The 12,749-nt window shown below is 40.8% G+C and overlaps 1 protein-coding gene across 1 annotated transcript in view; it reads right to left on the bottom strand.

Annotated features, from left to right (window-relative positions):
- The window catches only part of LOC111143474 (testis-specific kinase 2), a 143,519-nt gene that overhangs the window by 129,888 nt on the left and 882 nt on the right, over positions 1-12,749 (bottom strand). The window lies entirely within an intron of this gene.

Genomic DNA, 12,749 nt, shown 5'->3' on the forward strand with positions numbered 1-12,749 from the left:
TTATTGCTTGGAATAAAATTTCTAATAAAGCAGCATATAGGGGCACCTGGGTGGCTCAGTGGGTTAAAGCCTCTGCCTTCAGCTCAGGTCATGCTCCTAGGGTCCTGGGATCGAGCCCTGCATCGGGCTCTCTGCTCAGCAGGGAGCCTGCTTCCGCCTCTCTCTGACCGCCTCTCTGCCTACTTGTGATCTCTGTCTGTCAAATAAATAAAAATAAAAGCTTTAAAAAAAAAAGCAGCATATATATATTCAAAACCTGCTATATCTGAAATGATTTAGATGGCATAACAGATGATTGTGAACTATGCTAGATAATTCAAAAAGGGTGTAGTGATGGCAAAGATACTGAAGTTGAAAAAGCATGTAAAGGCATAAAATTTCATGAAATGAGAACAGGAAAAAAGTGATTTTTCTAAAATGATATATTATTACGTATTTAAAATATATGTATGTGACTAAAATAAACAGCACAAGTTTTAAAAATTCTGATTCCAATTAGTAGTTTAATGATCTTGGACATGTTACTTAAATTCTGCCCTTATCTATAAGATAGAGATATTAACTGTATCTCATTTAGTTGTTAATGAGAATTAAAGGAAAACATACTAAGGAGTTAAAGGATAAAAAATGCATGTATGAAGTACAAGCAAGGTGCCTGTCACAGAGTAAGCATTTAATAAACGTGAACTCCCTTTCTTCTCCCTTCCCAGTTCCACCCTTAATCCTAGTTCTGAATCCTGCAAATATATAACAAATTAAGACTATTTTTTTTTCTTCTTTATGATAGCTTTTCAGTTAACCCAAGTCTTCCCCAGGGCAAATATACAAAGTCTTTTAGATTTCCTAGGGAACATGGAATCAAGATCTCCCTGGTTACTTTTTTTAAAATTTAACCTTAATTGCCATCCAAACTGTCAAAGCCCAGCTAAAACACAATAGCAAAAAATGTACACAATATTAAATATATAATCTCACTAAGACAAAATTGAATAGGACTATTACTTCCCATAATCTGAATATAAAGAACATAGTTTCTGATCTTCTAATCATACTAAATGTATCTGTAACTTTGTACGCTGGAACATGAAATTTGACACAAGGTAGACTGATACTAGAACCCATTCAAATAAGCTGAAATGCTAAAGTACTAGGGGGATGTACAAATTTCCAGGATAAAATCTTTTGATAAATGTTCCCTTTTGGGGGGGGGTCGTATTTTAAGAAGAACCAAACATGGCCACTTAGGTCAGATAGGCAACTCTTTTTTTTTTTTTTTTTTAAACATTTTATTTATTTATTTGACAGAGACAGCAAGAGAGGACAAGCAGGGGAAGTGGGAGAGGGAAAAGCAGGCCTCCTGTTGAGCAGGGAGCCCTACTTAGGCCCCATCACAGGACCCTGGGATCATGACCGGAGCTGAAGGTAGTGCTTAACAAATGAACCACCCAGGCATTTCCCCCCACTTTTTTTAATTTTATTTATTTGTCAGAGAGAGAGAGAGCACAAGCAGGAAGAGCAGCAAGCAGAGGGAGAAGCAGACTCCCTGCTGAGCAAGGAGTCCAATGCAGGACTCAGTCGTAGGACTCTGGGGTCATGACCTGAGCAGAAGGGAGACATTTAACTGACAGCCACCCAGGTGTCCCTATTCATCTCTTCTGATAAAGTGAGTTAGAAGCCTATTTCAGAGACTGTGGGAAAGAAAGCAAACAAGAGTAAAGAAGATGGGGGGCGCCTGGGTGGCTCAGTGGGTTAAGGCCTCTGCCTTCGGCTTAGGTCATGATCCCAGGGTCCTGGGATCAAACCCCGAGTTGGGCTCTCTGCTCGGCAGGGAGCCTGCTTCCTCCTCTCTCTCTGCCTACCTCTCTGCCTACTTGTGATCTCTGTCTGTCAAATAAATAAATAAAATATTTTTTTTAAAAAAGAGTAAAGAAGATAGTAGTTCTGGGGTTAGGGTAGGCTATTCTGTAGTTTACATTATAAAGGTCGAAGGAGAACTCTGATAAAAGGCAAAACAAAATTAATAACATTAAGTATCGGGGTGTCTGGGTGGCTCAGTCCCTAAGCATCTGCCTTTGGATCAGGTCATGATCCCAGGGACCTGGAATCAAGCCCCACATCGGGCTCGCTGATCAGAAGGAAGGCTGCTTCTCTCCCACTCCCCCTGCTTGTGTTCCCTCTCTTGCTGTCTCTCTGTGTCAAATAAATAAAATCTTAACAAGAAAAATAAATAAATAACATTAAGTATTATCAAAATATATTCCCAGGCACCTGGGAATGCATGTCAGTTGCGTGTCTGCCTTCCACTAAGGTCATGACCCTGGGGTCCTGAGATGGAGCCCCATGTTGGACTCCCTGCTCAGTGGGGAGCCTGCTTCTCCCTCTGCCTCTGCCCCTCCCACTGTTCATGCTCTCCTTTTCTCTGCCAAATAAATAAATAAAATCTTAAATATATATATATATATTCCCCCCAAAATATTTTTTTAAAGATTTTATTTATTTATTTGACAGACAGAGATCACCAGTAGGCAGAGAGGCAGGCAGAGAGAGAGGGGGAAGCAGGCTACCCGCTGAGCAGAGAGCCCGATGCAGGGCCCGATCCCAGAATCCTGAGATCATGACCTGAGCCGAAGGCAGAGACTTTAACCCACTGAGCCACCCAGGCACCCCCCAAAATACTTTTATTCAACCTTCTTTCTTTCTCAAATGTATTATTTCCACTAAAGGGAATATTTTATAGCCATTAAAAATGACAGCTACAATAAGCACACAAAGATATATGTAAAGGAATATTAATTTACAGTCATTATCCGTAACAGATAAAACCAGAGATAATCCAAATGTCTACCAACAGGGATAGGTTAAATGAATTAGAGTACATCCATGTAATTTAATATTATATAGTCATTAAAAGAAAGAGGTCAATTCTATACATCCTAACAAGGAAAGAGTCTAAGTTTCACTGTTAAGTGATGACAGCAAGTTGCAAAATAGAGTGAATAGAAGGAGCTTTATTTTTTAGTATAACAATGAACATTATATCCTCTTATCTATAAAATAGAGATAATGGGGCACCTGGGTGGCTCAGTGGGTTAAAGCCTCTGCCTTCGGCTCAGGTCATGATCCCAGGGTCCTGGGATCCAGCCCCACATCGGGCTCTCTGCTCCGCAGGGAGCCTGCTTCCTCCTCTCTCTCTGCCTCCCTCTCTGCCTACTGTGATCTCTGTCTGTCAAATAAATAAATAAAAATTTTTTAAAAATAATAATAAAATAAAATAGAGATAAATATTAACTATATCTCACTGAGTTATTATGAGAATTAAGTGAGTATATGCTTAGAAAACAATTTCAAGGAATATATACACTAAACTGTCATCTTGGTGGAGGAAATGATTGTAAGAGACATTCACTTTTTTATGTAATACATTCAGCAGAGTCGTTTCTTACAATGATCATCCATTACTTTTATTTCAAAAATGATGATAAAAAGGGAGAACTAGGGGCGCCTGGGTGGCTCAGTGGGTTAAAGCCTCTGCCTTCGGCTCGGGTCATGATCCCGGAGTCCTGGGATCGAGCCCCGAGTTGGGCTCTCTGCTCAGCGGGGAACCTGCTTCCTCCTATCTCTCTGCCTGCTTCTCTGCCTACTTGTGATCTCTGTCTGTCAAATAAATAAATAAAAATCTTAAAAATAAAAAAATAAAAAGGGAGAACTAAAAACTATCTTTCCAGGGCACCTAGGTGGCTCAGCGGGTTAAGCCTCTGCCTTCGGCTCAGGTCATGGTCCCAGGGTCCTGGGATAGAACCCTGCATCGGGCTCTCTGCTCAGTGGGGAGCCTGCTTCCCCCTCTCCCTCTGCCTGCCTCTCTGCCTACTTGTGATCTCTCCCTATCAAATAAACAAATGAAATCTTTAAAGTAATAATAATAATTAATAAACAAATTTAATAAAACTATCTTTTCATCCCTCCTGCAATAGTAGCTTAGACCACAAGGGATAAAATTTATGATATATGTGAAATGGGAAGAGGGTAGGGCAAGGAAGGTAAAAATTGAATAGTCAGTGATTTAAAAAAATTTTTAAGACTTTATTCAGTCATTTATTTGAGAGGGAGAGAGAGTGAGTTAGAGAGATCGAGAGAAAAAGCATGAGTGGGGGGAAGGGCAGAGGGAGAAGCAGACTCCCCACTGAGTAGTGAGCCCAACAAGGTGGGCTTCATCCCAGGACCTTGAGATCATGACCGGAGCTGAAGGCAGACACCCAACTGACTGAGCCCCCCAGATCTCCCCTTAGTCTGGCTTTTAGACATGCTTTACAAAAACTGGCCTAATCATATCCCAGACTTAACCCACATTTCAAGTATAGCTTTCCCTTCCTATCTCAGCTGAAGTGACATTCACCTCATTCTAGCTGTTACTCAGTTAATGTCCTCTTGGTCCTCCTATCTCCACTCTAGTACCTGTTTCAATCTATTCTCCAATGGGAGGAAACTTTTGAGAACTCTTCGTGTGTGATACAAAGGCTCTTTCTTATTTAGCCTCAATCATCATCTCTCTCTCTTCCTTTCCACAAACAAAATCTACTCCAGACATAGAGAACTATTTGTAGAGCTCTGTTCACACTTTAATGCCTATACAGATAATATTCTTTCTCTCTGGTATGTTCTTCCTGACCTCTTCTACATAGCTCTCTCAATAATCATCTCACATGGGTCTGTCCTCTGACCCCTTAATCTCGCCTTGCACAAATCTCTGCTGTTACAGTAATTACACAGTATTTCAATTGTTTATCTGTCTCTTTCACTGGACTATGAGCTCCATAAGGGCTTAGATTCAAACCTACTTCACCTCCAAATGAACTGTGGCATACAAACTTCAATACTACTATATGAATCAAAATTTATAGTAAAGGGGCGCCTGGGTGGCTCTGTTGGTTAAGCGACTGCCTTCGGCTCAGGTCATGATCCCAGAGTTCTGGGATCAAGTCCCGCATTGGGGTCCTTCCTCAGCGGGGAGCCTGCTTCTCTCTCTGCCTCTGCCTGCCACTCTGCCTGCTTGTGCTCTCTCTCTCTCTCTGACAAATAAATAAAATCTTTAAAAAAAAATTTACAGTATGTAAGAAAATAAATAGGCCATTCAGATTCCATACTTTCTATGTAAAAGCATGTTCATTTTTTCATTCACTCAGTCAACAAACATTAATTTAGTACCTACTAGGGGCCAGGCACTATGCCAAGCCCTAGAGCGTTGGTGATGACAATATGGACATATACACAAAAAGCACAAGAAGAATTCTAAGCAGATACATCCCAAATGTTAAAATTGGCCATTAACTTTTAGAATCTTGGAAGATGTGAATAATTTGTATCTTTTCCTTTAAAACCACCTCTACTTTCATATTTGACATTAATGAAATGCATTAATTTTATAATCACACACACACACACACACACACACACACACGTGAGGCATCCTCCCAATGTACAAATTCCTACCAGTCAGCAGAAATAAAACACCCATGGTAAATAATGTATAAATTTGCAAATCATAGCTAATGTGAAAGCAAAACAATTTTGAGGACTTTTTTTTTTTAAAGATTTTATTTATTTGACAGACAGAGATCACAAGTCAGCAGAGAAGCAGGCAGAGAGAGAGGAAGGGAAGCAGGCTCCCCGCCGAGCAGAGAGCCCAATGCGGGGCTTGATCCCAGGACCCTGGGATCATGACCTGAGCTGAAGGCAGAGGCTGTAACCCACTGAGCCACCCAGGCACCCCAATAAATAAAATTTTTTTAAAAATGCTGGGGCGCCTGGGTGGCTCAGTGGGTTGGGGCCTCTGCCTTCGGCTCAGGTCATGATCCCAAAGTCCTGGGATCGAGCCCCGCATCAGGCTCTCTGCTCAGCAGGGAGCCTGCTTTCTCCTCTCTTTCCCTCTGCCTGCCTCTCTGCCTACTTGTGATCTCTGTCTGTCAAATAAATAAATAAATAAATAAAAATCTTTAAAAATGTTTAAAAAGTGGGGTGCCTGGGTGGCTCAGTCGTTAAGTGTCTGTCTTCAGCTCAGGTCCCAGGTTTGAGCCCCACATTGGGCTCCCTGCTCAGCTGGAGGCCTGCTTCTCCTTCTCCCATTCCCTCCGCTTGTGTTCCCTCTCTGGCTGTGTTTCTCTCTGTGAAATAAATAAAATCTCAAAAAAATTAAAAAATTAAAAAAAATTTTTTAAGTTAAAAAAAGAATTCTAATACAAAGAATAAAACTAAAGTATGCAAAAATACTTTAGGATTTCCACAGTGCCTACTCTTGAAAAAGATCCCAGGCAAATTGTCCAAGGAAAACACTGACCACAATATCAATACCACCAGTTTTCCACACTGCAGAAAGAAAATTATGTCACTGTATTCCACTTAAGGCAGAGGAGATGACAGCCTCTATACAATTTACCCAGAAAACAAATTACTAAATAACACCATATTTCATCTATAGAATGATTTACAGTTTATAGTTCACAAAATACTTTGACCTTCAATTGTTTTCTTGTTCCCACTGGATAGATAAAAAGTGGAGGATTAAAATGGAGAAGGCCTTTCTAACTATGATTCAAAATCCAAAAGCCATAAAAGAAAAGATTAAGAAATTTGTCTACATAAAAAAGAAAAATCTGTCTGCATAAAAATACACCTAAATCTAAAAGTTTTTCATGGGTATAAGTCAGAAGACAAATATCAAAATGGGAAATATTTATAATACATACCACAGAAAAAAAATCTATCATATATACATGAACTATATTATGTATATATGTATGTATATACACATGTATAATATATAAAGACATAGAAATCAATAGAAAAGAGACCTGTGACAATAGATAAATAAAAATTTAAACAGGTAGTTTACAGAAAATGAAATATGAATAACAACATAAAAAGATGCTAAACTTTAACATAATTTTTTTTTTTAAGATTTTATTTATTTGTCAGAGGGAGAGGGAGAGAGAGCAAGCACAGGCAGACAGAATGGCAGGCAGAGGCAGAGAGAGAAGCAGGCTCCCCACTGAACAAGGAGCCCGATGCGGGACTCGATCCCAGGACGCTGGGATCACGACCTGAGCCGAAGGCAGCCGCTTAACCAACTGAGCCACCCAGGCGTCCCACTTTAACATCATTTTTTAAAACTTAAAACCACTCTGAGGTACCATTTTTCTCTATCAGACTGAAAAAAATTCAACTTTGATAACAGCAAAGTGTGATTCTAACAACACTGATCCTAAAGCCAGAGTGTTTAGTTTGAATTTCTACCACAGTACCTATATGATTTGGGCAAGTCTCTTAAATTCTCTTCCTGAATCTATTAACCTAAAAAATAAAGATAATAATAGTACCTATCTCAAAGGAATATTATTAAACTTATATATGTAAAAAAAATATGTAAAGCAGTCTGAATAGTACCTGGCACATAGCACCTTTTAAGTATAATCTAAGATACAGCTAATGATGGTGAGTTACAGGCAATGTATATTAAAACAACCTCCAAGGAAAGCAATTTGGCAAAATTTCATAGTTATAAATGCATATATCTTTTAACTTAGAAATCCCACCTTCTGGGGCAACTGAGTGGCTCAGCTGGTTAAGCACCTGCCTTAGGCTCAGGTCACGATCCCATGGTCCTGGAATCAAGCTCCACCCAAGCTCCCTACTGAGCAGGGAGTCTGCTTCTCCCTTTCCCTCTGCCCATCCCTCTGCTCATGCTCTGTCTCTCAAATAAATAGAACTTAAAAAAAAAAGAAAGAAAGAAAGAAAAGAGGGGTGCCTAGTTGGCTCAGTCATTTAAGTGTCTGCCTTTGGCTCAGGTCACGATCTCAGGGTCCTGGGATCGAGCCCCGAGTAGGTCTCCTCACTCCATGGGGGAGACTGTTTATCCCTCTCCCTCTGCCACTCTCCCTGTTTGCACTCTCCCGCTTTCCCTCTCTCTGTCAAATAAATAAATAAAATCTTTTTTAGAAAACCAATTAAAAATTTTTTTTATTTTTTTTTATTTTTTTTATTTTTTTATTTTTTTTTAAGATTTTATTTATTTATTTGTCAGAGAGAGAGAGGGAGAGAGAGCAAGCACAGGCAGACAGAATGGCAGGCAGAGGCAGAGGGAGAAGCAGGCTCCCTGATGAGCAAGGAGCCCGATGTGGGACTCGATCCCAGGACGCTGGGATCATGACCTGAGCCGAAGGCAGCTGCTTAACCAACTGAGCCACCCAGGCGTCCCTAAAAAATTTTTTTAAATTATCACAAGTAGGCCTCTAACTGAAAAAAACACCCACTCTGAGTACTTGGCAAAAACAATACTAATGAGACACACTGAAGTCATCCATATGATGACTTGGAAAATAGTATAATACCCATTGTTGGTCCAAAACATTCAGCATCACCCACACTATACATTGTAATAATTGGGCTTCATTTACTGGAAGAAGATGAAATGCTCATAAAGGCCCTTATCATAGATTTCAAATTCCAACGCGACGTTCATTTTGCTGAACAATGAAGTGTACAACACTAAGAATATATCTATAAACACTTCCACACAGGGAAGAAAAATTAAGTCAGCTTTCTACTCTAAGTAAGCCAGGGAATGAGTACATGTAAATATGCAATTTTCCTTTTACAATTAACATAAGCACAGGGATGCCTAGGTGGCTCAGTCGGTTAAGACTCTCCCTTCGATTCAGGTCATGATCTCAGGGTCCTGGGATGAGTCCCACATCAGGCTTCTTGCTCAACACGGAGCCTACTTTTCCCTCTGCCTGCCACCATCCCCCTGCTTGTGTGTGTGCTCTCTCTTTCTGACAAATAAATAAAACATTAATAAAAAAAATTAACATAAGCATAAAATGTTACTGGGGATTCTGGGGTAGAGAGTCCCTAGCTTAGTCTCTCAACATATATACACTTTTAAACAGAATTAAATAGGCCTACCATATACCAAATCTCAAAAGATTTTTGTTTGAGACTGTCCCAAATATATATCTGTATGAGAGAGTAAGATATTATAGATCCAGGGCACAGGAACTTGACATTAATTCACACAAACATCTGTATCACCTAGTACTACTTTCTTTTTTTTTTTTTTTTTTTTAATTTGTCAGAGGGCAAGAGCATGAGAGAGCACAAGCAGGCTCCACGCTGAGCAAGGAGCCTGATGAGAGATTTGATCCCACGACTCTGGGATCGTGACCTGAGCTGGAGGCAGGCGCCTAACCGACTGAGCCACCCAGGTGTCCCCCAGTACTACTTTCTAACAAGTAATAAGGAACCTCTAATTCAATCATGGGTCCCTCAGGTCTGAGCAGCCCCACCTATAGAACCCATTATCTCCTCTTTTCCATTTCCTGCTATCATACTAGACAATTATGATATCCATACCAATGACATATTCAGCACACTTCACAGCCCCACAACCTCCCACTAATTCAATAACCTGTACTTCCATTCCCCTTCAACAGCACTATAACAGTTATATCCTAGAGCTTTTGGGGTTTTTTTGTTTGTTTATTTGTTTAAGATTTTATTTATTTATCTGACAGAGAGAGAGCACAAGCAGGGGGAGCTGGAGAGGGAGAGAGAGAGCAGGCTCTCTGCTGAGCAGGGAGCTAGATGCTGGGCTCAATCCAAGGACCCTGGGATCATGACTTGAGACAAAAGCAAATGCTTAACCGACTAAGCCACGCAAGCACCCCATACCCTGTTTTTTTTTTTAAATCTTGAAATAACAAACTCTCAGCTGTCCCATTCTGTATTTCTTTATTATTATATATTTTTTAGCAATCTCTACACCAATTGTGGGGCTCAAAATTACAACCTCAAGAGCCGCACACTCCTCCTCTGAGCCAGCAAGGCACCCCTCCCATTCTGTATTTCTTTTTTTTTTTTTTAAAGCTTTTATTTATTTATTTGACAGAGAGGTCACAAGCAGGCAGAGAGGTAGGCAGAGGGAAGAGGGGGAAGCAAGCTCCCCACCAAGCAGAGAGCCCGATGTGGGGCTCGATCCCAGGACCCCCCAAGATCATGACCCAAGCCAAAGGCAGAGGCTCAACCCACTGAGCCACCCAGGTGCCCCCATTCTGTATTTCTTAAAGAACCTGGTCTTCAACCACATTTGTTTTTGAAAGAATTTATTTATTTATTTGACAGAGGGAGACACAGTGAGAGAGGGAACACAAGTGGGTTGGGGTGGGAATCAGAGAAGGAGAGGCAGGTTTCCCACTGAGCAGGGAGTCTGATGCAGGGCTCCATCCCAGGACCCTGGAATCATGACCTGAGCCGAAGGCAGACTTTTAACAACTGAGCCACCCAGGCATCCGTCAACCACATTTCTGATTGTCTCCTTATTCTCCAAGTACACTGGGCCCTCTGAAGGATTTTCTTCTTAAAACCCCAGCTTGGACTCTCAGACTCCACTATAACTCCCACAATATACTAGCACTGTACAGTTACTCTCCATCTTATCTTCTCGTCTTATATATTCCAATTCTGGATCAACCCAACCTTATCTTTTCTGCACTCCCACTCCTAAACTGCTAGGGATAATGCAAAATCCATGCTACTGGGCCCATTACAAATATATTATATCTAACTTTTAATGGGCCCACAATGTGGTCAGCAATCTTTTTTTTATTCTTAATCTATTTTCATTTTCCATTGAAGATTTCCATGGCCCTAATACTCACTGTAGCTCCTCAGTCTCCAGAAATAAGTGACCTCTCTAAAGGTAACTAATCACATCAAGAAAGTAAGAGCATCTGTCAAATTCCCCCACCTTCTTTTCCTTCTAGCACACCATTACCCATCTTAACCTCTAACCTTTTAGTATCAAGAAATGAAATGCCCTGGAGCCCTACTCATGCTCTCTTTCACTATCTCTCTCTCTCTCTCTCAAATAAGTAAATAAATAAAATCTTTTTTAAAAATAAAAGAATGAAATGCCCAAGATATTTCCTAGGTAAATTTTCCCCTCAACCTACAAAACTGTTTCACCAATACTTTAAAAAAAAAAAAAAAAGTGCCATAGTGGAAAGTTCATGTTCTTGCCTGCAGTCTTCCCAGTTGTAAAAGAGGAATACTGATACCTACACCACAAGGCTTTTGGGATCTATAAAGCATCTTTACAGTACCTGACATAGAATATATTCTCAATAAAAATGTTACCATCAGCTCTCTTTCACAACCACACTTGCTGAAAGAGTAATTTTACTCACTGCCTCCTATTTGTTCCTCAATCGATCATGATCTATTGCTTGCATTTCCACCATTGCACAAGCCAAAGTGTCTTTTAGAGGAAACAAGTGAACTCCTAATTGCTAAATTCAGTGGTTTCCTTCTAATCGTCATTCTACTTGAGCTTTGCAGCTACCTGACAGTAACGGTCATCCCACCTTGAAACCCTTCTTCCTTTGGTCTCTATTATAATACTATTCTGTTCTTATTCTTGTCCCATTCCTTCAACCTCTCTTTCTCAGTGTCTATTACCCTTCAAACAATGATGTTCCTTCTGGTCCATAACCCTTTTCTTCTCTTCTTTCAGTATTACCATCCCATACTAAGTCTTCAAATATCCCTGTTATATTCTCTCTTGACCCTCAAATTTACATATTCAATTTTTTAAGATTGTATTTATTTACTTGAGAGAGAGTGTGACAGAGCACAAGACCAGAGAGGGTGAGAGCGAGAAGCAGGTTCCCCACCGAGCAAGGAGCCTGACGCAGGACTTGATTCTGGGACTCCAGGATCATGACCTGAGCCGAAGGCAGTCGCTCAAATACCTGAGCCACCCAGGCGCCCTCAAATTTATGTATTCAGTTCCAACCTCTCTCCCAATTTTCAGACCCAAATTTCCAGCAAACCACAGTAATATCTGAAAAGCACCTCAGGCGATTCACAGACCTGTACCCCTGGGGATAAAAATATATTATATGTTTATAAAAAATAAAATTTAAAAAAAAAAGCACCTCAAATTAAACGTGTCCAAAAGAAAATTCATGGCCTTCCCTCCAAACTGCTTCTTCAGGGGCACCTGGCTGGCTCAGTGGGTTAAGCCTCTGCCTTCGGCTCAGGTCATGATCCCAGGGTCCTGGAGTCCCTGCTCAGCGGGGAGCCTGCTTCTCCCTCTCTCTCTCTCTCTCTCTCTCTGCCTCTCTGCCTACTTGTGATCTCTCTCTCTGTCAAATAAACAAATAAAATCTTGGGCGCCTGGGTGGCTCAGTGGGTTAAGCCTCTGCCTTCCTCTGGGGTCATGATCTCAGGGTTCTGGGATCCAGTTCCGCACTGAGCTCTCTGCTCAGCAGGGACCCTGCTTCCCCTCTCTCTCTGCCTACTTGTAATCTCTGTCAAATAAATAAATAAAATATTTTAAATAAATAAATAAATAAATAAAATCTTTATAAAAAAAAAATGCTTCTTCATGTTCCCTATTACAATTAACACTACCAGTGCATCCCAGCAGCGAAGCCCGAAACATCCCACTACCGCTCCCAACTCTGGAAACCTCGAGGAATTTAAACGTCCTAGAAGTGCATGTCTTTCTCTTCATTTTCTTCCCACTATTCCAGTTCATCCCCTCTGGCCTGGATTAGCACAGTGGTTTCCTGCCTACCTAGGCTTTCTGCCTCCACACTGTCTTCACTTTCAATTCTTCCTTCACATGCTCACCAGAGATCATCAGTCATACCAAACCCTTGCTTACAAAACCCTCAGTGGCTCCCCATACCTGC

This window comes from Enhydra lutris, unplaced genomic scaffold (assembly GCF_002288905.1).
Source record: "Enhydra lutris kenyoni isolate GAN:26980312 unplaced genomic scaffold, ASM228890v2 scaffoldscaffold9, whole genome shotgun sequence".
Taxonomy (NCBI): domain Eukaryota; kingdom Metazoa; phylum Chordata; class Mammalia; order Carnivora; family Mustelidae; genus Enhydra; species Enhydra lutris.